Source organism: Rhagoletis zephyria, unplaced genomic scaffold (genome assembly GCF_001687245.7).
Source record: "Rhagoletis zephyria isolate East Lansing unplaced genomic scaffold, Rhagoletis_zephyria_1.1 Rzeph_scaffold_00101, whole genome shotgun sequence".
Lineage (NCBI taxonomy): Eukaryota > Metazoa > Arthropoda > Insecta > Diptera > Tephritidae > Rhagoletis > Rhagoletis zephyria.
Window position 1 is genome coordinate 382,091 of NW_016157185.1, and position 25,079 is coordinate 407,169.

The 25,079-nt window shown below is 33.6% G+C and overlaps 1 long non-coding RNA gene across 3 annotated transcripts in view; it reads right to left on the reverse strand.

Moving 5' to 3' along the window:
- The window catches only part of LOC108376728 (uncharacterized), a 127,524-nt gene extending 117,465 nt beyond the window's left edge, over positions 1–10,059 (reverse strand). For 2 of the 3 annotated variants that reach the window (XR_001849279.1, XR_001849277.1), the window contains exons 1-2: positions 9,987–10,059; positions 1,277–1,626 (exon numbers count right to left, since the gene is read on the reverse strand). This is a non-coding gene — a long non-coding RNA (uncharacterized LOC108376728). Of the gene's footprint in view, positions 1–1,276; positions 1,627–9,877 lie in introns of all 3 variants that reach the window. The other variant, XR_001849278.1, reaches the window with a different exon arrangement.
- Positions 10,060–25,079: the final 15,020 nt, after the last annotated feature.

The following is a 25,079-nucleotide window of genomic DNA, read 5'->3' on the forward strand; positions in this document are numbered from 1 at the left end:
ACATTCCCACATTACACGTTTTTCTTCTAAAAAAAGTTTTTTTTTTGGATGTAAAAGCTTTTATTTATTTTCTGAAACATACAAAATTAAAAATTATACTAGCGAGTATAATGTCAGCTCTTGGTGCTAATAGTTTTAAATATTTTACAATTTTCATAATTTTCTGTAATCATGGGAAATATATATTTTTTTACAAGAATTCAATGTTCAGTTGCTGTACCACAATAACCAATGTCAAGGACACTTCTTTTGGAAACCTATAATAAACGTTCAAAAATTTCATTCAACTTCTTCCTCATTTTTTCTTAAATAAAATAAAAACAATTAAAAGTACATTACAAATTACTAAGTGAGCATCAAGTCAAGGTGCAGGAATGGTATTTTCAGAGGTAGTAAATAGTCGACAGTTCTAGCTTGAAGGTTCTATAACCTCTTATTGCTTTACTAGAGCTTCTAAAATATTGCAAAAACGCGATTTTGTTTTTGAATTTGGAGCTGATGGAAACTTTATGCTTACGGATTCGCAATCAGCACAGAACCTACAGAATGGAACCTACTTCCATTCTAACAAAAAATTTAGGAGAACCGATTTGTTCTACATGATATATAAGTAGTACGCTGTTCTCTTATATGAAACCGGGCTAAAATGTTAAAGCTGTTTTTGATTGACTTTTCTACGAATCCGTAAGCTGGGTTAATAGTGGCAAAAATACATCGATGTATTTCTTTGATTCGATGCATCGATTTGCATAGCATCTTTCGGATATTATTTCACAAGGAAATATGTTATCAGAAAAATTGTACAAAGTTCAAATTAATTACCGTAATTGAGCTAATTATGTTTCTAACGGTCCTTTCGGAGCCATTTAAATTTGTTGATCAAGCTCACTTCTCCTTTTTGCACAATTGAAAACTGAAATGGCGGTTCAATGTGCTAGAGGTGTCAGCATCGATAAATCGACTATGTATACATCGAGTGGAAAATTTTCTGTGCATGGAAGCAAAATATCGTTATTTCAATGCATTGATGTTTTTCCGACATCCCCAATCACAGCGACATTAGAGTGAGTACCGCGAATGCAAAAATTATTACACTTTTTGTGCGATGTTTGGACGATTTGGGATTTTAGTAAAAATGCATTTTATGAAACTGGTCCACTTCGGCACTCCGAAGCGTTTGGTACAGTTCAATGCACTTACTCACTATACATACATAAATACCTTGTAATAATCAATAACTGCTAAATATATTATTACCATGCAAAATTTCACTCACCTTATTCCTCTCAATTATACGTCATAATATCAAGCTGCCTTCGTTTGTATCTTAACGAGTATTACGCCGTAGCAAGCGTATAGGTTTTGAAATAGCAATTTAACAGCTGAGTTGAAAAGCAGAATATTAGCGTATAATATATCTATTGCATACATATATTTTAAACGTATCTTTCCTCTATTTATCGTTTGCACTTTTTAACACTATCTACGATTATAAGCTTCGAATCACTATTTTTTTTTTTAATTTTAATGACAAACCACTGAAATTATGTAAATTTTTCTTGATCAAATCTGAATTATTCGGGCAATTCGTGTAGCCACGTTTCCAGCACATTTATTTTGCCATCGCTGAAAGAAAGAGAGAAAAATTTGCATAAATTAATATTATTTAGAATTCAGCAGACCATTGTAATTTAATCACACTTGCTAAGTTTTAAGCCCAGCAAAAGGACGTACGCAGAAAAAAAGAGAACAAAAAAGTTTATAATCGCCACAACAACCAACCACAATGACAACCAAGCCAACGGGCTGGAAATAAATATATGCAAATTGTAAGTATGAATGTATGCACGTAGAAGCAGAATTCTGCATCAAATCGCCATAAAGGTGATTAAGGGGAAACATTTAATTTCTATCTGAAAAAGGTTGTGTGTAAATCCCACGCGCAACTGCAGAGAAACTTCCTCTTCATATTAAATATATAGGGTGATACATCTTGACCTTGTTTTTTTTTTTTCTTTCTTTAATTTTGAATACAACACTTAAAACAGAACTGGATATCAGAATCTTTATTATTGCCCAAAAGAAGAATCCCTAACAGAGTGACCGCGGGCTTGTGAAAAATTGTAGCAGAAAAGAGACTTAAAATGTATCACTTTCTTTTTCATTTAAGTATCAAAGCATCAATATGGAATAAAACCAATAATTTTTATGAAAAACAATTTTCCAAAACAATTTAATATTCATTGTACGAGCAAATTGAAATTATTTCCCGAAAGAGATTTGCATAATTTCAATTGCAGTTACACCTTGCAATTTTTATTGCCGAAAGTGATTCCTGTAAATGACTTTCTGACTGTTTACACGGCAAAGTAGACTTTCGATTTCACCTTTAGTCTGATAAACTATGTTTATCAACAGCTGATTCGTAGGTTTTTTCCATAAAAAAAAATAAAATAAATTGTAACAATAAGTTGAAGGAATTTTATTTAGTCATATGCGTTATGCCTTTCGGTAGCGGGCGGATTCAAAATTGGATGAATATCGTACAGCTAATGGCAGTTTACCAACTACCAGTCAAACTATCAAGCTTCCACTACGATAATTCGGTAACCGATAAACCGATACTAAAATAATTTTACACAAACAAAATACATGGGGCGAAATTTACCGCAAAACTCCACAGGCAAACACCGATGGCCTACCAACTGTCATTTTGACGAGCAGTAGGATTGCAATTTTTTGTGTGTAGGCACTTTGATGCCTTGATATGTATGTACAAGCATTTGCTGCATGTCGCCGCCAGACAACATTCTCTCAATTTCGTNAATCCCTAACAGAGTGACCGCGGGCTTGTGAAAAATTGTAGCAGAAAAGAGACTTAAAATGTATCACTTTCTTTTTCATTTAAGTATCAAAGCATCAATATGGAATAAAACCAATAATTTTTATGAAAAACAATTTTCCAAAACAATTTAATATTCATTGTACGAGCAAATTGAAATTATTTCCCGAAAGAGATTTGCATAATTTCAATTGCAGTTACACCTTGCAATTTTTATTGCCGAAAGTGATTCCTGTAAATGACTTTCTGACTGTTTACACGGCAAAGTAGACTTTCGATTTCACCTTTAGTCTGATAAACTATGTTTATCAACAGCTGATTCGTAGGTTTTTTCCATAAAAAAAAATAAAATAAATTGTAACAATAAGTTGAAGGAATTTTATTTAGTCATATGCGTTATGCCTTTCGGTAGCGGGCGGATTCAAAATTGGATGAATATCGTACAGCTAATGGCAGTTTACCAACTACCAGTCAAACTATCAAGCTTCCACTACGATAATTCGGTAACCGATAAACCGATACTAAAATAATTTTACACAAACAAAATACATGGGGCGAAATTTACCGCAAAACTCCACAGGCAAACACCGATGGCCTACCAACTGTCATTTTGACGAGCAGTAGGATTGCAATTTTTTGTGTGTAGGCACTTTGATGCCTTGATATGTATGTACAAGCATTTGCTGCATGTCGCCGCCAGACAACATTCTCTCAATTTCGTTGTTTAAAAACATTTAAATCTTAAAAAAAAAACTTGCTGAATAACTTCCTAAAACGTTATCATAAATAGTCCAATAGGGAACAGATTCTTATTTTGATTTAATATTAATATTCCATCAATGTTACCACCAGTACACTTTCTTTCAAGTGAAAATATGGCTGTAAAACTGTCAAATTGCCTGCAATGGATGCCAAGCAATAAGCGCTGACATATATTGCATGAGAAATAGGCGGTATCCAATGGAAATACATTTTGTGACATGGCTATCACGACAGGAGGAAACAGGGCCTTACCGAGCACCGAGTTACCGAGTACCAAGCCCTAACTTTTGTTATTGAACATAGCGAAAGTAAATATGATACTGTTCGTTTATTCACATTTTGACGTTTTTCGTCATCGACCATGAATCACAATACATGAAAGTTTCGTTCAGTGAACGACAATGAAGTTGCCACAGGCGTGCGACATGTTTTGTAATGCATACAAATTTAAAGATTTTTTTCTTTTGTATTTGGAAAAGTATCAAAATTGAAAAGGTAGCTCTCCAAAATTCATCGAAAAATTTATCACTTTTGATCCATTTATAACAATTATATTCAACAATGTTTATTGAGCTGGAGCCCATTTCTAATGAAATAGCTATCACTTCTACCATTTTTCCAAATTATTGTTGCTTTTCCACAAAAAGCTTTTCATTAAAAACGGCCTCAACCTCAATAAACATTGTTGAATTAAATAATTTCATTCAAATTTTTAGCGGCAGACAGAACAAAACGTAAATAATGAGCGCTATCGCACCATGATAACATACTTTTTGTTGCCTGAAATTGAAGCCCGTTATGACGGCAACATTTAGTTTCAGGAAGTTATCATCAGTGTTGCCAGAACTTATTCAGTGAATAGGCTAAATGAGCAAAAAATAAGGCTGAAAAAAACGAAATCAAAATTTTAGTTAGGGCTAAAAAAATAGAAAAACTTAATGTGGAATTAGTGAGACAGCGATTTTCAGGAAGAAACTTCAAAAGCAATTAGACTTTCAAATTAGTGCAAAATTTTGAGGCTGGAAAAGAACCACAATTTCTTGAGCAAAAAGGGAAAAAAATCAAATTCAACAAATTAGCGAATTATATAATTCAATATAGGTAAGAAAATGTAATAAACCTACTTTGCGTTATTTATTTTGAAGATTTTTTTAAGTATGGATTTTAGTCCGATTTCAATAATTTTCATCGGATTGCTTCCATATCTAGGTAATGAAGTGGGCCGAGATTTGTAGAAATTTATAAATCGGTTACCGAGATACAAATTTGTGGTTATAAGTGGGCGGTGCCCATCATCCTAAATTTTTAGTAATCTATTTTACAGCTAAGTGGTTATTTGCAGCATCGATTTTGAAGGAATTGGCTTCAGTTTTCGTGTTTCTGTAAATTACCATTATATGGGAGGTGGACGTGGTTACTGCCCGATTTCAAAGAATTCCAACAGATTCGTTAGATAGAGTTTGGTAGGGATTGGTAAAACGACTACTGAGATTCCAGCATTTCCTCATGAGTGGGCGGGGTCACGCCCATTTTCAAAAACTTTCATATTATTATTGTTTTGCACCAAAATTGTACTCCCCAAACCAATTTTTTGACAATTTGGATACAATATTCACTGAAATATCAAAGATTTATTCAAACTTACATTTATCTAATTTTAAACGCTTGTATACCGAAAATGTATGTCTTTAACTGTCACTTATATAGCACCACTGTAAAGGAAAACAAATATAAATTCCGAAATACACAATACAGTTGGGTTCGCTTCCTGGAGATTTCTAGCACAAGGACCGAAACATGGCTTTTGCTTCAAATTTATCAAAAAAGTAAAATTCTATGGGTAAAATAGCTCTAAAGTAGTGCTACTATACATATACTAGTGGCGTTCTTAGATTTTCCTTTAATACATTTTATAAGTAAATAAATGCCATTTGTCTGCCATTTTCTGCGGGCAATCTTTTCTCACTACATTCGCTAAATTTCTAAGCTTTCAATTGAACAAATAATAATAATGGATCTATCCCGGGCATACAACAGATTCCTTAATATTCCACAAATATTCAAAAAAAAAAGAAAAAACTCGGTGAAAACGTCTATTTTCGTTACATTTAAATTGAACTTTTGCTTAATAAAAAGATTAAACAAATTTTTCACTTAATTGCATTATAACCATCTGTATCCGAATCCATCACTACTTTTTAAGAATGCAATGCAGAAAATGATAATATTAACTTAAAACCGGCAGGTTGTTTCTAATTTATATATAACCACAGTTAGAATATTCTGTTTCCGGTCAACGGAGAGCGTTCGCTGTGCAAGTAGGAAAAGTGAGAAGGAGTGCGATGTATTATTTGGAATATTCTCTATCGAATGTAACTATTTTTTTACGTTTCATGCAAATTTTTTTAAATTGGTTTTTGGCCGCCTAGATCGTTCAAATACCCCTACCCTATGTGCAGTGTAATAAGAAACTGAGGAAGACGTTCTCTGCCTTAGAAAGGCCAGTCGGCGAAGAACTTGGTTTCACTCGGCATATCCAATTGGCGTCTGTTTTCACAGGAAATGTCTGGATTGTTATATTGGACTCCTCAATTGCTTTGGCGGTTACAGCCCCAAGCAAGCAGAAGAAGAAGACTACAACATATCGACGGTCCTGTGCAATAACGACGCAATTCACAATTCAAAAAATAAAATCTCTTACCCATGTCTGTAATCCTTGTATAATTCATGTATAATCTTTACCTAAGTAACTACTCAGTAATGAATCAGTGCTAAATGGTTTTTTTTTTAATTTCTCCACTTCATATTAAAAAAAAATAATTGCCAGAAATTAAATATTTTAAAATAACTCACTCATTAATTGCGTTCCCTATCTCGCAAGAATTTACAGGAATTTATCAGAAAGCGTTCTCGTACTCGGTTCTCTGACAAAGTAGGGGAGAAATGGGAGAGTAAAATTGGTCCGCTCTTTGTCAGAAGGTGCGGAAAATTTTTGCTTGTAAAATCTGGTAAAGTGACAAACCATCAGCTGTTCAAACGAATTGAAAGTTGAATAAGCAAACACAAAAGGACATCTGCATTTTCACCTTATTAAATATATATATATATCATTGCAAAGAAGTTGATTTGCTTGTATATTTGCGTATAATTTAGTAGATCGCCAAATGATAAAAAACTACCATGTAGACCAGTGGTCGGCGGGCTACAGCTCAGTGAGCGCTCTCTGAGCACATGTGTGTTTCACACGTATACGAAGAGCGGCAGCAGTGCATTTAACAGTCCCACTTATTGAATCCTTTAAAAGTGTTACCACTGATGTAGACAAACAATGGCGTCCACGGTGTATTTGACAGTTTTACCAATTTTTACCCGCACGTTTTGGTTTTTCTCTCTTTCTCTGAGAGCAATTTTGCTTTATGACAGTTTTACAGGTTTTATCCAGAAAAGTTGAGGAACGCAACTAACATAAGATTTCACACCGACATCAACACTAAATAAACTTGACAATAGCTCTGATCCAGTACTCCATGAACTTACAGGATTTTACACGAACTTGCAGGAAGTTACAGGAAAAATGTTCCCGTACTCCAAAATCCTCCAAAATCCTGTAAATGAGAGCGACTTTTGGAGAGTTGTGTAGAGAATGAAGTTGCAAGATTTTACTCGAACTTTTTCTTCTGGTAAAATCATGAAAAGTGTCAAGCAATCACTGGTCGACGTTTTTACAGGAAAAATGTTTTCTTTGTTCCCGTACTTTTTGTTGTTACTCACTTTTTACTCTCACTTCAGAGAGTAATTTTGCTGTTTGACAGTGTTACAGGATTTTTCACGAAAAGTATTGGATCAGAGCTAATGAAATAAATTACATTCATATATACCTTTATGTATGCATATATTTACATTAGGGTGGTCCAAAAACAGTAAAGTCGGAATTGTAACGCTCTCACCCCCTAGGATTGTTCTATATCGAAAAAAGTATACTCCTATTTTTTAATATATAATGGTATAGAATTCTTGAAAATCAATATTTTTCGATCGGAAAACTATGGTTCCCTTCACGAGACTTTCACTTATAATAATCAATTGTTTATTTAACCATTACTACTTTAATATTAACGATATTTTATTGGTCGCCCCACTGCATTTTTCGGGGTTTGTGTGGGTTTTTGGGGGACCTATAAATTATAGTTGCGATGAAAAAATGGTTAAATAAACAATTGGGTATTATTATTGGGCATCTTTTGCAGATAAACAGAGTTCTGTGGTAGAAAAATATTGATTTTTAACTATTCTATACCATTTATACGAAAAGTTGTTTTATCCCCATATAAAATTAATGGAAAACTTTGGACGCTTTGAGCGATCTCTAAATATTTTTTGATTTCAAAATAAAAAATAAGGGTATATTTTTTCGGTATGGAACAACCCTAGGGGTGAGAGCATAAAAATTTCGACTTTACTTTTTCACATGCAATACATAACCTGCACTGCACAGATGCTTTTTCGAATGCAGGACAAATAAAATGAAAATCGAATTTTTATATTCAGTCCAATTCTGAATACTTCCGGGGAGTTTGTTCTCCGGGACTTTGATTCTCACGAAAAAGAAATCCTTCGATAACACTGGTCTACAAATTTCAACTTTTTTTCTGCGAATAAGACGGGACCTGGTGTTTCTGAACGGATTTTTCGTGCTGAACACGAATCCGGGGTCAAAAATGTCCCATCACGTCACGTTTTCGAGAAAAAAGGGGTTGAAACCCCTAAAAACAGCGTTTTTGGCCATTTTCGAAAAATTATAGAGCTGAACCCTGACGTGGTACAAATTTTGCATATATCAGAAATTAAAGGCTAAACCGTGCCCTTTCGAATGAGCCCTATGCCGAATTGATCGCGTGCACCCTTAAAGCAGGGGGTGTATTTGTGTTTAGGGGTGCAGGAAAAATTGATCACAGAAAGAATTTAATCTTAAACGATCATAGAAAATTAATAATGCCAAGGTTTTAACTATATTAAAAGTCGCTGATTACGAATCTGCAGTTAGATTTTAAAAATTTAAGATGACGGGTCGAATATGGTGGATATAAAAATTGGACTCCTAGACACAAATACACCCCCTGATCTAAGGGTGCATGCGATTAATTCGGCATAGGGCTCATTCGAAAGGGCACGATTTAGCCTTTAATTTCTGACATATACAAAGTTTGTAGCACGTCAGGGTTCAGCTCTACAATTTTTCAAAAATGGCCAAAAACGCTGTTTTTAGGGGTTTCAACCCCTTTTTTCTCGAAAACGTGACGTGATGGGAAGTTTTGGACCCCAGATTCGTGTTCAGCACGAAAAATCCGTTCGGAAACACCAGGTCCCGTCTTATTCGCAAAACCCTTGTAGACCAGTGTAATTAACTACCAGGGAGTAGAATTTTCCCCGAAAACTTGGGAGGGAGAAATTCGAATTCGAAGAAGCTGTTTGACACTTTTTTGAGAGCTCAACTCCGCCATTTAATAAAAAAGGTCCTCAGGGAATTTTTACACATGATAGGAGGAAAGGGAATAAAGAGAAAACTCCCAGGGAGTTTCTGTTCACAATTTTTTTTTTCATTTTTACACATTCATGTTTCTGGCATATTGGTGACAATATGTATTTAATATGCACTACATACATGTACGTACATACATTGCATATGGGCTGCCGTTGTCCTGCCAAATATTTCAGCACAGACAGGGCGTGCGGATGTGATGGCTGGTTCGCCAAACACGCCTAACTTTCAGTAGCAAAATAGCCATTGCCCCTAAGAAATAAGTGAATGTGCGCTTATGTATGCTTACATACGTTTGTATGTACATTATCGAAGAAATTAAGTTTTATACATACATATGTATGTGTATATTTTTTATCAAAGTAAGACAGAAGTTTACGTTAATGAAAAAATATTGTCTATGGAATCGGAGTCACAATGGATTGGAATGATGAAAAATGCGAGGAAGGTCAGCAGCAACAATTCCAGCAGAATTCAAGATATCTATACGACGGTGTACACAAGCACACACATACGTACACACGCATATGTATGTATATACAAGTACATATGCCCTGCAACAAATCCTGGAAAGTTAAACGTACTCCCCACGCGGAGTATACTGCTGTACTGCGCAGCAAAGATTTGTAGTAGCGAAAACTTGGTTGATTGGATTGAGTTCAGTTTGAAGGTTTTCCGAGGACTACTGCAATTTAGCGAGGAAATAATATTTTAAATTTTACTTTTCCGAGTACCTAATTTCTCTTTGAAAAGAAGTAACACTTTTCCACTAGCATATCACTACACAATTGAACATTTCCACCTTAGTATCTAAAGAAAAATCATAATTTCATTTTTGCTCACAGCGAGTCAGCGATTGGTACTCTACCGCACTTTCAAACTTGACTATCAAAGTACATCCGACACACTGACGTGTTCTTGCGAACTGACCAATGTTTCAGCCGAAAACATAACTTAAAGCAAAGCTCGAACCGACTACAAACGAGGCAATGACCGACTAAACGAGAGACGAGAGCTTAGGAGAACACACAGCGAGCCATATTTTAGTGGACAATTACTTGCTTGGAAAAAAACGTTCTCACTCAGGATAACACCTTGAGAATGGTTAGCATCAACTCTCAACAATTTGGCCGAACGCATGGTATTTGGTCGTACTCTATCTCTCTCTTTAAGGTTAGTTTACTTTGTTGTCAAATGAATTAACAACGAGCTGCTGTCGCTGAGCATTCGCTTTTTTCCAGCCAGTCCTACAACTACATAAGCGATTGCTTCAGCATTCCCCAATCGGGCATGTCCTCCGCTATTTAGTTGCTGTGGCGTGCTGCACGCACTTCGCCCATATCAACTTAGGCTTTCATACGTACATATTTCGTTTCTTTAACCGAGCTTTTCCAGCCACTTTGGCTGTTGAACTGCTTCTTTTTAGTGCGCTTACGGTACGCACGAATTGTTTGAATTCCATTTTAAGGATTTGGCTTTCAATTGTAGGACATTTTGACTGCGTTATTCACCTTTGCTAGCCTTTGTGTTCCGTGTATACATATCTATATGTAGCTTTTAAAGGTATTTGTGTATGTGCGTGTATTTGTACGAAATTCTCCCTTTTTGTGTATGCCAATTAGTTTTACAAATTTAGTTAATTATTGCACAAAAGAGAAATGTGCATTTTAATTGAATCATTTCGCTTGATGACGTGTCATGCAGAAGCTATATATAATTGCTCAGTCATACAACTTGGTTAGGGCGATCTGAAGCAGTGACTGAATTGAGTTATATGCCAAATTAAAGTGCAAGCTGCAGTTGCAGTTGACTGTTTTTGTCACAAAAGTAAAACGTGGTAGAAAGGGCGATAGTGAGCAGTGTAATTTATTGAAAAATATTAAACAATTTTCCGTGGAATTGTTTTGAAATATTTTTCGCGAAAGTAAAAAATAAAAATAGCTGAGACCAATTTCTTTTTTAAACACTGACAAATTTAAAGGACCCCGGATAACGGAAAACTCAAAACATTAAAAATTTATTGATGTGATTTTTGAAATGAACGATCCAAATTAGCCGGTATACATATTTATGTATTTTAAAATTTTTAGAATCAGTGGTTGAATTTTTGTACTGAAAGGCTGAAAAAGAAAACACCGCTCCAGCTCGTCTCATAGAAAACGTTTTTCTTATTATATAAGGATATTCAACAGGGAATATATCTTACTCACTACATATAACCTCTTCTTATTTCTTTGAAATCAAATATATGTAAAATGTTCTTGAATTTATTAGGACAGTATACAAAATAAATTTATATAAAAAAAATTGTTTTGCTCTGAAATAATAATTATTTTGTGAGTTGTTTTCTTTTTGATCAAAAAAATCATTATATTGTGAGTTTCTCTGATTAAAAATATAAAACTCATAATATTATGACTACAGTAAAACCCGCTTAAGTACCTCACGAAAAATGTCAGCTTTTTGAGGTACTTAGGCGGGTTGGGTACTTAAAAGAACCAGCTTAAGTACCTCGATGCGGGCACGTAAGCGAACATAATTTGTGATGTGTACTTCTTGTTAACTTACATACCTAAATAAGTCCTTGAATAAAACATGAACGTTTAATGAAGTATACGCAATTTAAAACCAAGATCGTAGCATTATTTAAACACATAAAGGAAAACTTTATTTAAAAAAAAGATAAAGCAATGTTATATAATTTTCACAAGAATTAAATTAGAAGGTCATTGATTATACATATTTATACATACATATAAACAGGCCATATCATTTTGGACCAAATTCGAAATGATATTGTTCGTCACTAATGTATGTTTATTTTTCAATTTTTAAAAATTTTCAAATAAAAAAATGCATCTTCTAATAAATACCATAGAAACTTATCGTCTTATTCATGAAAAATAAATTAGCTTTATAAAAGGTTTATAAATTCAAAAATTTAGGGAAAGAGGGATTTTCTTCAGAATACATTGAAAAATTCACGGTGCCCAAAAACTTTGGGAACTTAAGCGGGTTAGGTACTTAAGCGGGAGGGGGTTACTTAAGCGGGTTTCACTGTATTTTTGATCAAAAAGAAAACAACTCATAAAATAATTATTACTTCAAAGAAAAAAAATAACACTCGAAAAATGAGAACAAACACAGTTATGGTTCACTTAAGAACTGAGAAATTTGAAAAGAAGAAAGTCGCGTTATTTTAGATTATAGAAAAAAAAACGGGGTTAGACTCATACTATGTAAAATACTCAATTTTGCGTCATAAGTTCTTTGAATTAAACAAAAAGTTTTACAAAGATTATTTGTAGAAAGTCAAACGGCGCATAATATATAAACCCAAATCAATTTTATGATTTCGTAAACTCCAAGCGTAATGTACGTGGGTTTCCGTCCGCCATGAGGTATCAAATTGCCGTCTCTAATGACAATAAAATAATTTCTAACATTTTCGCTCAGTTTTTTTAATCCAATTATTCCATTAACTCACATGCTAAACTAAACTAAGTCCAATTAACTCAATAAATATCACAGTAATGACTCCCAATAATGTAGTAGTTTATCTGAAATCCTTAAAGCAGTCCTTTATTTACGGTCCTGATCATATCTCTACTTGTTTTCTTAAAAATTGTGCTGATCATCTCTATGAGCCGTTAACATCCTTATTCAATTTGTCTCTTAAAGAGGGCGTTTTTCCAACTGTATGGAAGGAATCGTTCATAACCCCGTTACATGAAAGCGGTAGCAGCAGTGTTGCTGTTTGAGCCCTTTGGTGGCTAGATTTAGCTACCACATACTTTTTTTGGCAACATAAATTTAAAATTGCCCCCAGCCCCTTTTTTAGCCCTTTTTAGAATTTATTCATACTTGGCATGAAAAACTTGTATATGCTTAATTTGATATCATTTTTTGTTCATCTATCTAGAGATACATTTTTAAACTAAGAAAGACTGATATATATACATATATGTATTATATGTAAATAGGTTTAAGGCCCTTAATATGCTTAATTTGTTAAATGGATTGACCGTGTATGTTCTTGTGGTGTGATTCTACCAGCTGCTGGTGCGACTTCAAAAACTATTTGAAAATTCTATGATCGTACCAGCATGCTGGTGTCGTGAGTGGTGAAATTGGATAAATTTTCTAAGTAAAAAGTATTTTGGCGGAAATTTCTTGACCTATATGGGTCAAAGCCGTTTTGTGGAAGAGTTCACGATATTGCAGTTGTGAATTTAGAAAAAAACAATGTTTGACAAAATGGTAGAAAAATTAGGAAATTTCGGATCTAATCATTTCGATCTTTCCTCGACCTCATTTGTAAAGAAATAAATATTGTACCAGCATACTGGTAAGTTATATGCTTCGAGCCTGATGGTACAATCACTTGATGGAGCCGGCAAGCTGGTGTCGTATATTTCCCCTTTTATTACTAAAGGTTTTTGGTCGGATAAAATATTAGCTTTTTTTTCCAGACTTCATTGTTTTTCCATAACATTGCTTATTGAAAATGTTTACGTGTATACTTATATGTAGGTAAAAAATTTAGCTACCATTTTCAGCCACAACGACTTTTCTTAGCTCTTTTTTAGCCCTTTTTTTTAACGGAATTTGGCTACCGCTAAAAATGATTCGCGGCAACACTGGGTAGCAGATTTTTAGTGGAGACTTACCGGGGCATAGCTAAGCTTTCTGCAATTCCTACATTGTTAGAAGCAATTATAACAAATCAGTTGACGCATTCTATCTATTTATTCTAACATTTCATACAGTCAACGTAGATTTTTCAAGGACAAATCAACTTCTACAAATTTACTTGAGTTAACATCTTATATCTCAAAAGCATTTAGAGAAAACAAAGATGTTGNAGCCAGCAACTATTCCAGCTTTGGAAGACAACATTTCCGAAGAAATTCGGGCTATTCCGGCCGAAATGCTCGAAAAAGTTGCCCAAAATTGGACTTTCCGAATGGACCACCTAAGACGCAGCCGCGGTCAACATTTAAATGAAATTATCTTCAAAAAGTAAATGTCATGGACCAATCTAACGTTTCAAATAAAGAACCGATGAGATTTTGCAAATTTTATGCGTTTTTTTTAAAAAAAAAGGTATCAAGCTCTTAAAAAATCACCCGTTACATATAATGACTTCAGTAAAACATCTGACAAAGTGTGCCACTCGTTGTTCATCTATAAACTTGATCGTCTTGGTCTTCCACCTAATTTTCTACGCTGGATCTTTTCATACCTCTAGGATAGAGGGTAATGTTTAAAAATACTGTCATTGACGTTACTTCAGGAGTCCCTCAAGGTAGCCACCTAGGCTCGGTTCTGTTCTGGCTTTTTATAAACGACATTTCTACAGATATAAAATAATCCAAAAATTTTAATGTACAGAGAACCAAAAAAAAGTTGTACATTGAAGGTACTCATCTTCAAAGTTTAATATGTTTGCATAATTCGGATTTTTGCAAAAAAAAGATGTATATCAAATACCCACGCTTAGTTCGAGACCTTAAACAATGCAAAGAAACTCCATTTTTCGAAACCAAAACAAAAAAACTTGTACACTAAGTTCAAAATGATTAACAGGTTAAAAAGCACTTTTAAGATCCCTCTGGCTCCTAATTTGATGCCCGAGGCAATTTTATGGACCTTGGTATCACAATGGGTTCTAAGCTTAATTTTAATCTTCACATTAATGTGACAGTCAATAAGGCTAAAGGTGTACTTGCATTTGTGAAACGATGGTCAAAAGAGTTTTGTGACCCTTATATCACTAAAAACCTGTTTACATTTTTAGTTAGACCGATTCTGGAATACGATTCGCTGGTTGGGAATCCAAGGTATCAAATTTACTCAGACAAGATAGAATCAATTCAATATAATCTTCCGCCTTATACGAGCCGATTAAAAGTTATTAATCTTCCTATACTTTTCGGTCGCAGGTAAATACTTGGTACAATTTGTATGGTCAAATTACTGACAGACTCAATTTCAAGTCCGCTTCTTCTGGGTGAAGTTAGCCTTAATATTCCCTCCTGTGTATCAGGACACTTTGGTCCGCTATTTTTGAAACTTGTAAAACTTATTTTGAATTACACGATTAATTCTTATTCCAGCACATTTGATATATCTGATTCGCTTTTCAGCATTAAGAAAGCGATACTATCCTCTCTCAATAAATGATTGACTAACATATGTAAATACATAATAGTCATAATTTGGTTCTGGAGCTGAATAGTTTTAGATATTGACTGACTGCTTTTGTTATACTACCTCCGGTTAAAAAATTAACTTCAAATCGAAGTATTTAACAATTTAAATGAATTATTACGATATGGATGTCGACCGAGTCATTGTATCCCAGTAATGGTGGTTCTTATGAACAAAGGTGTCTTGAGGGCTTTAAGAGATAATTGCATTATCTACACGTTTGTATAACCTATTTTTATGATAAACTTTACTGTTTTGCTGAAAAATGGTAACAATAAATTTATGTGACATTTGACCTTGAATATTTTTTTTTTACAGAGCTGGGATCGATGAGGCCTTTTCACATGTCATTTACTGTGGTGCTCGTAACACTCGTACCAATTTTCAGCTTTATGCGAACTATTGCAACCTTGAAAATCTAACTTGATCGGGCTACTAGGAAACAATTTTAAGAATATGGTTTAAATAGAGCAGCAATAAAAAATAAAAAAGTTGGTTTCTGTTATGTTTTGCATAAGTAGATATTATAAGCACAATATACTTATTTAGTATTTATTTATGTACATATTCTAAAACAAGCGGCTTAGCTACAAGTCGAACCCTTTGTTGTAATAAAATGTCACATTTTCTGCAATTTGCTGAACAAAAATATTTATTTATGCACACAAAGAAGCTCAAGTTTATTTTATTAATAGGTTGCTTGAATAAGCATGCAAACGATTTTGTGTTTGAATGTGTGTGTCAAATGTGAAAATAGAGCGAAAGTCATTAACAAGAAAAATTAAAATTTATTGGAATTGTCGTTGACGCGACTCATGCCCATTGAATACAAGCATAAACATTAGGGTGCGTCCAATTTTTCCATGCGGCAAAATTATTACCGAACATTCAACTAAATCTTACGATCAGACTGAAATCTTACGATAGGATTGGAAAAAGTAGTTCTTATTTATGATTTGTATAGCCAGGGGGGCCTATCTATGTGTAAGTAATCTCCTAAGCACACTACAATTTCAATATAATTTTACTAAATTCTTTAATGGTCTCTTTTATTATAGATTATTTTGACCTGCCCTAATGCATTTTGTTTATAAGTACTTTTTCGATGCTACCTAAAAATCTAAATTCGAAAATCTGAAGTGCCATCATGACCAAGGCATCATAGTCTTGAGCAAAACGTAAATACGGAGACAAAATGGAAAAAATGAACATTAAATTAAGGCATGTACATATATGTATGTACATACTTACATATGTATGTATTTTTGTAATATTGTCTATTTTTACGCAATTGTATTCGTACAAGACCAAGTCTCATTATCAAGTTCAGAAGGCTTTCAACAAACGAAAAGAACAAACATTTGACCCGCTCGTCAGTCGTCTGCGTAGCCCTTACGCATCAATTTCAGCATAATCATTTGTGTTTTAGCTGACCTTAGCCAAACGAATTTGCCGCAGCATAACAAAACGAAAAAAGTAAACAATGAGCTTGTTAGGCAGGAACTGGGTAAAAATATGTGCTTGTCAATTCTGATGTGTGTGTGTATGTAGTACATGTTTACATTCTTGAATGCGTAAATCAATGATGTAAATTATTGAATTTTAAATTGGTACTGAAATAAACACGTATGCATACTAGGGATGTTAATTTTTTTGGATTTTTGCGATCCCGGGATTTTCGGGATGTCGTTGGTTCAGTCCCCGGATTCCGGGACCAGTCTCGGGATTTAGATATTTATTATTTTTCAATGACTTAACATGAAAAAATTGTACCAATATGGTTTGAGAAGCTCTCCTACCATATAATGAATATTAACTAAATGGGTTTGGAACGTACTTTTTTATTTAAAATGAAAACTATTTCATAAGTAACAAAACGACAGACAGTAATTAAATTTATATGCATTTAATAATACTTCAGTGTGTATATATCTGATAAAGTAATTTAAGGTATGTCGAAAAAGGCTCGATGCAAAAAAAAAAATAAGTCAAAAAATTTATTTTCTGGTTGAAAGAAGTTCATAATTCTAGTGTCAGAAATAAAAGAAGCACCTTAATTCGACCAGTTTTGTCTATATTCGTTTTGTTTATGCAAAATTTGCTTTTTTTATAAAAGTCTACTTCATATTTCACCTAATTAACTGCATATGTAACAAATGGGCAGTTCTCCGACGTCATGATTTTTTCAAAAAGACTTTATCGAGCCCTAACCGCCAAAATAACGTAAACGAGATTTTTTCAAAATTTTCTTATTGATGCAGAAATATTCCTTGAGCATCTAGATGCATCTCTGCATCAAAACGAATATTTCGAAAAAAATATCGCTTACGTTATTTTGGCGGTTAGAGCTCGTTATAATTAGAAAGAAATTTATTTAAAAAAATTCAGTGCAATGTAAAACAAAAGTATAGGTACCAAATGAAATAATTTTTTTGGGTTCACAAGGACGAATAGGAATGGAAAATGCCCCTTTAATCTATTTTATTTTTTTAAGGTAATAAAGTTAGTCCTTAGCATATAATGTTTTCAAAAATAATAATTGAAAAATTTCTAGGATAAAATTATAAAGGAGTATTTTCAATACCTACCCGTCTCTTATGGACCAAAAATTTAATGTGTTTAACTCTACAGAATCTTGTCTTTCATTTAATACCCATACTGGTTTCTTAGGTATATTGCACTGAAATTTTTAAATCATTTTTTGAATTACTCATACCTTTCAAATTTCAAAGTTCTTTTTAAAAATCCTGACGTCAGAGAGAAGAATTAGAAACACAATTTTACTATATTTGGCCGTTGGTTTGGCGATTATATTGATTATTTTTTGTGTGCAAAATTGCCTGCCACAAGGTATTATATGTATATTGAGCTACACATTTATAAAAAAAAAATGTTAAATAATAAATAAGCAGAAGAAATATAAACAAAACTGGTCAACATAAAGCATTTCTATTATTGCCACCAGTGTAAATTACAAATCCCGAAAATCTCGGAATTCTAGGCAAATAATCCCGGGATTTTCGGGACTTAGAAATGACCGGGATACCGGAATCCAGGGATTAATGCATACATAATGACTGTATCTAACTATCTAACTAACAAAGTGGCATTAAGAGACCACTCAAAGACGCCGAGAGAAAGATCAACAAATGGATTGAACTAAATGGAATGGATGAATTTATCGCTAATTTGAGTTAGATGCATACGACGTTTGTCTATTTGCGGAGTTTGTATTTTTAAATGTCCTCGTACATATACATACATACATATACACAGGGTAACCACCGCCTTTAAATGAAGTAAACTTTTTTTTGTTTTATTAAAAAACGCAAAAATATGATTTACCAAATTGGGGATGCTCTATCTTTTGGTGGTATTACCGAAATCCATTTTAAACCGGAAGTGGGTTAAACTGACGGGAAGTAAATTTTTTTAAGTAAGGCAATGATGTCTTTGCTGCTGATTCGGATTCTGAGTATAAAAATACATAACTTTTGTTTGAAAATTTTTTCTCGGAAGTGCCTTTTTCAACCCCTAAATGACCTTCAAACTTTAACCTGGACTTCTAAAATGGACAAAAATTCATTTTGTTGGAAAACAACAAAACATTAATCACCAGTTATGGCAAAGTTTTTTTAGTTTCACATTTATTTCAACATATTTTGATCAAAAGAAAATTACTGATAAAAATAAAATTTTTTATAAAAAACAGGGTTGAAATCTTGAAATTCCTGCCCGTGTTTTGTTTGTAACTCAAATATGAGTGGCATTGTGCCACTATGATAGCACGGCCGAGTAATCATTGCCAACTTATGTACAGTAGTTGAAAAAATTATAGCCGCACCAAATTTTAACAAGTTTTAAAATATTCTTTTCATTGTTACTTAATTTCGGTTAGTTTTTTATAGATCGTTCTTTACCAACATCCGTATACTTAAATACAAGTTTAAAGGCAGTGTCACACGATTGGGTATTTGCCTAAATTTGGTGTAAATCGTATCTCATTTGTGTGAACACCCAAAATATTTTTCACTATCCCAATCACGAAAATTAATTTATTGAAATTTTTCAGTAGAACATCGCGGTATTGTACCAGTCTTTTGACTAAAAGGTGTACTATTCAAATGACTTATCGTCGTTTAAAGTACAAAACCGCGTATGTGAGGTAGCATACATTATTTTCTAGAGAGTAAAAACACTCATATTTCAAAATGGTTGTCTTTTTTATGAAGCAATCGCATTTCTGGCTAGTATATTTTAGGACGAATGGATAAGGCTTGAGCAAAGAGCTTCGGTGAGCAAATCCAATTTTTGGCAAAAAATGTCAGTTACGCGGTTTTGCAGAACGACGCTACGCGGTTTTGTACTTTAAGCGACGATATGATTATTATGCCCTGTTTTCAGACAATTACGAAACTCGACAATAAATTTCTTAACGCAAATAACAAGAACCGTTTCTGAACTGATTCTTATTTTAAACAGTGTATTAGGTAGCTTAAGTTTAATTTTTCACACTACAAACAGCTCCATCAGCTCAAAAAACTAAAAAGTTCTTATCGAAATTCTGTGTTAAAAGTTGCTTTGAAGCAAAAAGCGTTGGATTGTTTGGCAGGGCGTATGAGTAACACATTTTGTTGGAAAGACGAGGGAGCGTTAAGCGAGAAAAGGGCTTTCAGCAATAGACACCACATTACCCACATGTACGTATACATATGTATATTGACAGTCGCAACTATAAGAATGAACATATGTACATACGCATACATGTATTTATACTCGTATATACATACATATGTACATATAGTAGGTAGATATGTAGAAGCTGACAACAAATGTTCAATTATTAAATTCATGGACAGTTATCTGCATCATAACTTTGCTATGATTTTTTTCTGTCATATTGTTATTACGTATGTATATGCATATATACTTATGTATGTGTGTATGTATGCATGTATTCATATTTTCATTGCTCCCAAAGGAGGTCGGTTTCATTCACTTTTGCTCTTTTTTCACTTTGTTCATTTACCAAAAACAATGTATTGTATTTGATGTAATCTTCCTTATTTACTCTTTCGTTAGAGCCGTGCATGGTCTTCTCTTCTTTTCATTTTCTATTTCGTGTAAATGTTTGATATTTAAAATCTCGTTTTGTTTTTTTTTTTTGCTGTGGCTATTGTCTCGAAGGGTAGGAAAATTATCAATTTGCTGTTATTGATTGATCTCGCATTCGCTTTTAATTTATTTGTAGTTTTTCATAGAAAAAGAAGTGGAATAAACACTCTCCAAAAAAATTTTTTAATTTTTAAACTTGTGAGCACACATATGTTTTATATATCATTTTATTCGTAATCGCTTAACAAATCGATTATTATAAGTGTAATTCGTTTTCATCAAGTGCGTCAAAAGTTAGACGAGGAATAAACATGAAATAGAAAACAAAAGAATAACCTGGGTTCCAATTACGTTGTTCAACTTGTAAATTTTGAGCAAATATTTTGAAAGTTGAACTCACTTAATGGGGACGTTCTTAGTTCAATTGCATCCGCCGTTTTACCAGACTGGCTCCGGTTTTCGAGATAACGGTACTTAAAAATTTGATTAAATTTTAACTATTTTGTAAATAACTCTCTCAGTTTTGAAGTTATTTTACGAAAATTTAGCACATAACAGTTTTTTAATATTACTTTAATTATTCCTTGAAATTATGGAAATGGGTTCAGTTTAACATATACAACAATACAACTGATTACTCAGATATGTGTGCTTGCGTTATAATTCTAATTTCATAACTGAATAATAAATTTTATGCGTGCTATGCTATATATTGAATTATGTCTAAAAGCAACCAATTTGATATAGTTTCCAACAGTGAAAATAAAGCTAAATAACACCAAGGTTACCTGTATTTTACATTTTCTCATATGCATAACTAGCTATGTAACTTGTATACTTATATATAGATATTTTTCCTTTACAACTTTATGTCTGGGCCACTGAATCCCTTCTTTTTTATATTAAAACTGGTAATTTTTCAAATAACACAGTTTTTTTTTTTTAAAGTAAATATGTAAGTATGTGCATATGTGAGTGGTTTTAAATGAATTAAATGGCTGTTTGGACGCATTGCTGTTCGCTCTTGATTCCTTTAAAATGTGCTGCTACTTACAGAAATTCATACATGCAAATAAACCAAAATAAAGAACTGATTTAAAACGATTCTAATTAAAAAAATTTGAGAAATGTGCACAGTGATAGAAAAAGAAAGGAAATATTCTACACTCTTACGAACATATGTACTAATGTGTGTATGTACATACGTTTTTTTATAGATTTGCTAATGTCGCCCTTTCGTTGTCAGACAGAAAACTTGCTTTTTGTCGTTTTCACTGCCAATATTTGCGCATGTATGTATATATATATGTTTGTAGTTAACTAGGCCTTCACGGTTCTCCTTCATTTAATGCGTTAATTTTCGATTTACTTTTACTTTTTTTTTTTTTTGCAAATTTATTTGCTCACTTTATTTTCTTTTATAAACTCCACCCAATCTTTATTTTGAATTTAAGTTTATAACCATGCATTAGTATGTTAGTATACTTTTTCACCCAATTTTTTTCACTGCCCTTAGTATATACTATATGTATTATTTTTTCACTGTAACATACTTTTTTATTTTCTTTTCGGGCTGTCACTTTTTATTTGCATTGCATTCTGTAGCCGATTTTCAAGGCAAACCCGTTTTTCACATATTTCTTCTTCTCAAAAATTATATATTTTCATATATTTTTTTTTCTTTTTGGATTATCTTTGCCAGACTTTTCCCTGATTTAGGGACAACCTCAACACTTTCGTTCGTAGCTGAGCTCTACCGACGTCCGATTGCAGCTGTGGCCGTTGCTCCACTAAACGCTGGGTCGCCAGTCAGTCAGTTTTCCATCACGCACTTCGGCCGCGTACGCCGAATACAATAGACGAATGTGCGAAAGCAAGAACAAATGGCAAACTGGCTCTCTGGGCTAACCTTCGCATACATCCAATTTTCCAACTCGTTTTGGCCGCCTTAGCATTTCTTTCCGCTCACTGATGTTGGAAAATCACTCTCATTTTCACTATACCATCGCCTATTAGGGTTTCTCTCTGTGCGTGTACTCTGTGTCTTCTCTTCACAGAAGCTTTGCCATTTTTCGGCTTTTCATTCTCACAACCATTTGTTGTTATGGCTGTTTTGGTTGTAATTATTTTCCATTTTGCTTATTTTTCCATTTCGTTTCATTTGAGTTTATTTTTTTTTTTAATTTTCGCATTTCTTCTGTTTTTCCTGATTTTGTTGTGATAGCGAGTCGGGAAAGCGTGGCACATACATACATATGTACATAATGTCCGAATGTTTTTATTTTCCATAATTTTTACGCTGTTTATCCACCTGGTCCGCTCGTTTGTAGATAAATATGTATGTGTGTGTATGTCGTATTAATTTCTCTTTTTCCCAGCCAGTAAATAAACGTAAATTTTGCCGACAGTGCAGTTTGGTTCAATTTTCCGTATCCAAAAACGCATATAAAAAACTCCTACAGTTATCATCAATTTTCGTATCCGGAAAACGTTCGAAAAAGATGTGCCGCCATTTATTAGCTTCCAGAAGGTGCCGGGTTCGAATTTCGTTAGGCGCTTCCTAAGTTTATTTAATTTAATTTGAGCCATGAAAAAGTACCTGCGAAGTGCAGAAGGAAAGCGTATTGAACGAAAAATTCAGTCAGACAAATTTCAGAAAAAAACAGCCGAAAACGTATCCTTTTCACCACCATTTTCGGTACTTTTCTGTACATAGGTTTCTGCCGCACACTTTAGAGGGAAATGGAATCGGTAAACGGACAAAGATCCGGTCAGCGTTGTAGTCTTGCAGCCGTGGGTAAGACATCAGTAACAGTGGACCACGTGCAGTACTGCTTAGCTTGTTATAAGTATTTCAGACTTAAGTTCAAGGAGAAATAGTCATAAAGTGTGCTGAAGAAGTGAAATAAAACTTTTTACTATAATAGTAATTGAATCTAAATATTAAATAATTGCAGATGTAGTAAGTACACATAGATAGCCTTTGAATTATTTTTTATACTCATACTCTGTAAGGAAAATTTTAAGTTTTCAAATTGCACAAAAAAAAACGCCGAAACAGGTAAACTTAATTTTGGGTCGTAGATTACTGCCCTGTTTTTCTAGATCAGATCATTTTCGCAAGAAATTTTCATTTAAAGTTTGCATTGGGAATGAAAAAATGCTAACTTTAACAGGGAACAATTTTAAAAATAAAAGGTTTTTTGTAAATTCCTCTTCTATTACATTTCTAATCTTTTACAAAAACAGCAAGCTATCAGCGAAGAAAATTGATAGACAAATATAGTTGTTAATGGTAAACAAAAATAATTACATACAAAATGTTTCCATCCAAAATTTATTATTTCAATAAGAGTTCATACATGGCGTATGAGTAACATTCTGTTCTAGTCATTTTTCATAAAGCAGAGTATTCTGTTCCTGTTTCACGTGAAAAATCTGTCAATTTGCATATAAAATTTATTTCTGTGAAAGAAAAGTGTGAAATTCCACAACATCTTGCAACACAATTTTCATACGCATGAACATTTTACTGAAACAGAAAACTGGCAGTTTATTAAATCCAGTGGCTAAACCTTACCCAAACCGATCGTAAAACTTTCTTTCACGAATGGCTAATTTTTATTAGTTTGACTAGCTGCCCGCGTGCGATGCAAGTTCAACTTATGCCTTTGGGTCTTGGCCAGAATGTAATCCCTCAAGGTTTAGCTTAAAATGGTTCCAGAGATACACCTTGTGATCATATAACTTTCTCGGAGGTGTCACGTCCGTTTTTCTGTGCGTATTTCCATTGGCAAAATACCTCATCTCAGTATTCTAGGTAAACGCTTCCAGAGGTATCTATGCGTCATCAAAATTTTAGTTTATATGGGTTACCCCTGGCTCTTTTCAATGGCTACGAGAACGTTTTCATATACCCCAATTTATTCATATTTGGGATTGATTTCATTTATCTCTATTCCAAGTTATACGGTGCTACGCCGAATTTTCTAATAAACGCCTATTTTTCCATAAGCTTGAGATTGACTTCATATACATACATATATCCATACCAAGTTCCAGGACTCTACCACAAATACTTGCAAAGATATGCAGTATAAAAAATTCGGTTCGAATGGGAGATTCCACACCACACCACAGATAAAATAGGATTAAAGTAATTGGCATGTAGTCATAGGCCGAATAAAGTCCACTGAAAAGTTAGTTGCAGTTATTTTTTACAGGCATCCCATTGGAAACATACAGCACCCCATTGGTGGAGGGCTTCGGGTGTACGAATTTGTTGTAACATCAGGAGTTGAAGACTTGCTTTAGTTGATAGTCTCTTAAAATTTCCTCCAATCACGTCCTAAGCAGATTGCCCATGTGAACTTGCAAAAAGTTCAATTCTGCAATTCCTTGAAGGGATTTTGAGCTTTAGTAAAATTAATATCATTTATTCATATTGTTTTTGTTTTTTTACACAACTTTCCCTTTTTAAAAATATACAAATTCATAAAATTTCAATGTATATTTATCATATTGCTCGAGCGTTAGACGATCTAGAGTCCATACGCCCAAGTAGCCCATTACGCCCATTTGGGTACTCAAAGTTGACATTATAGACAA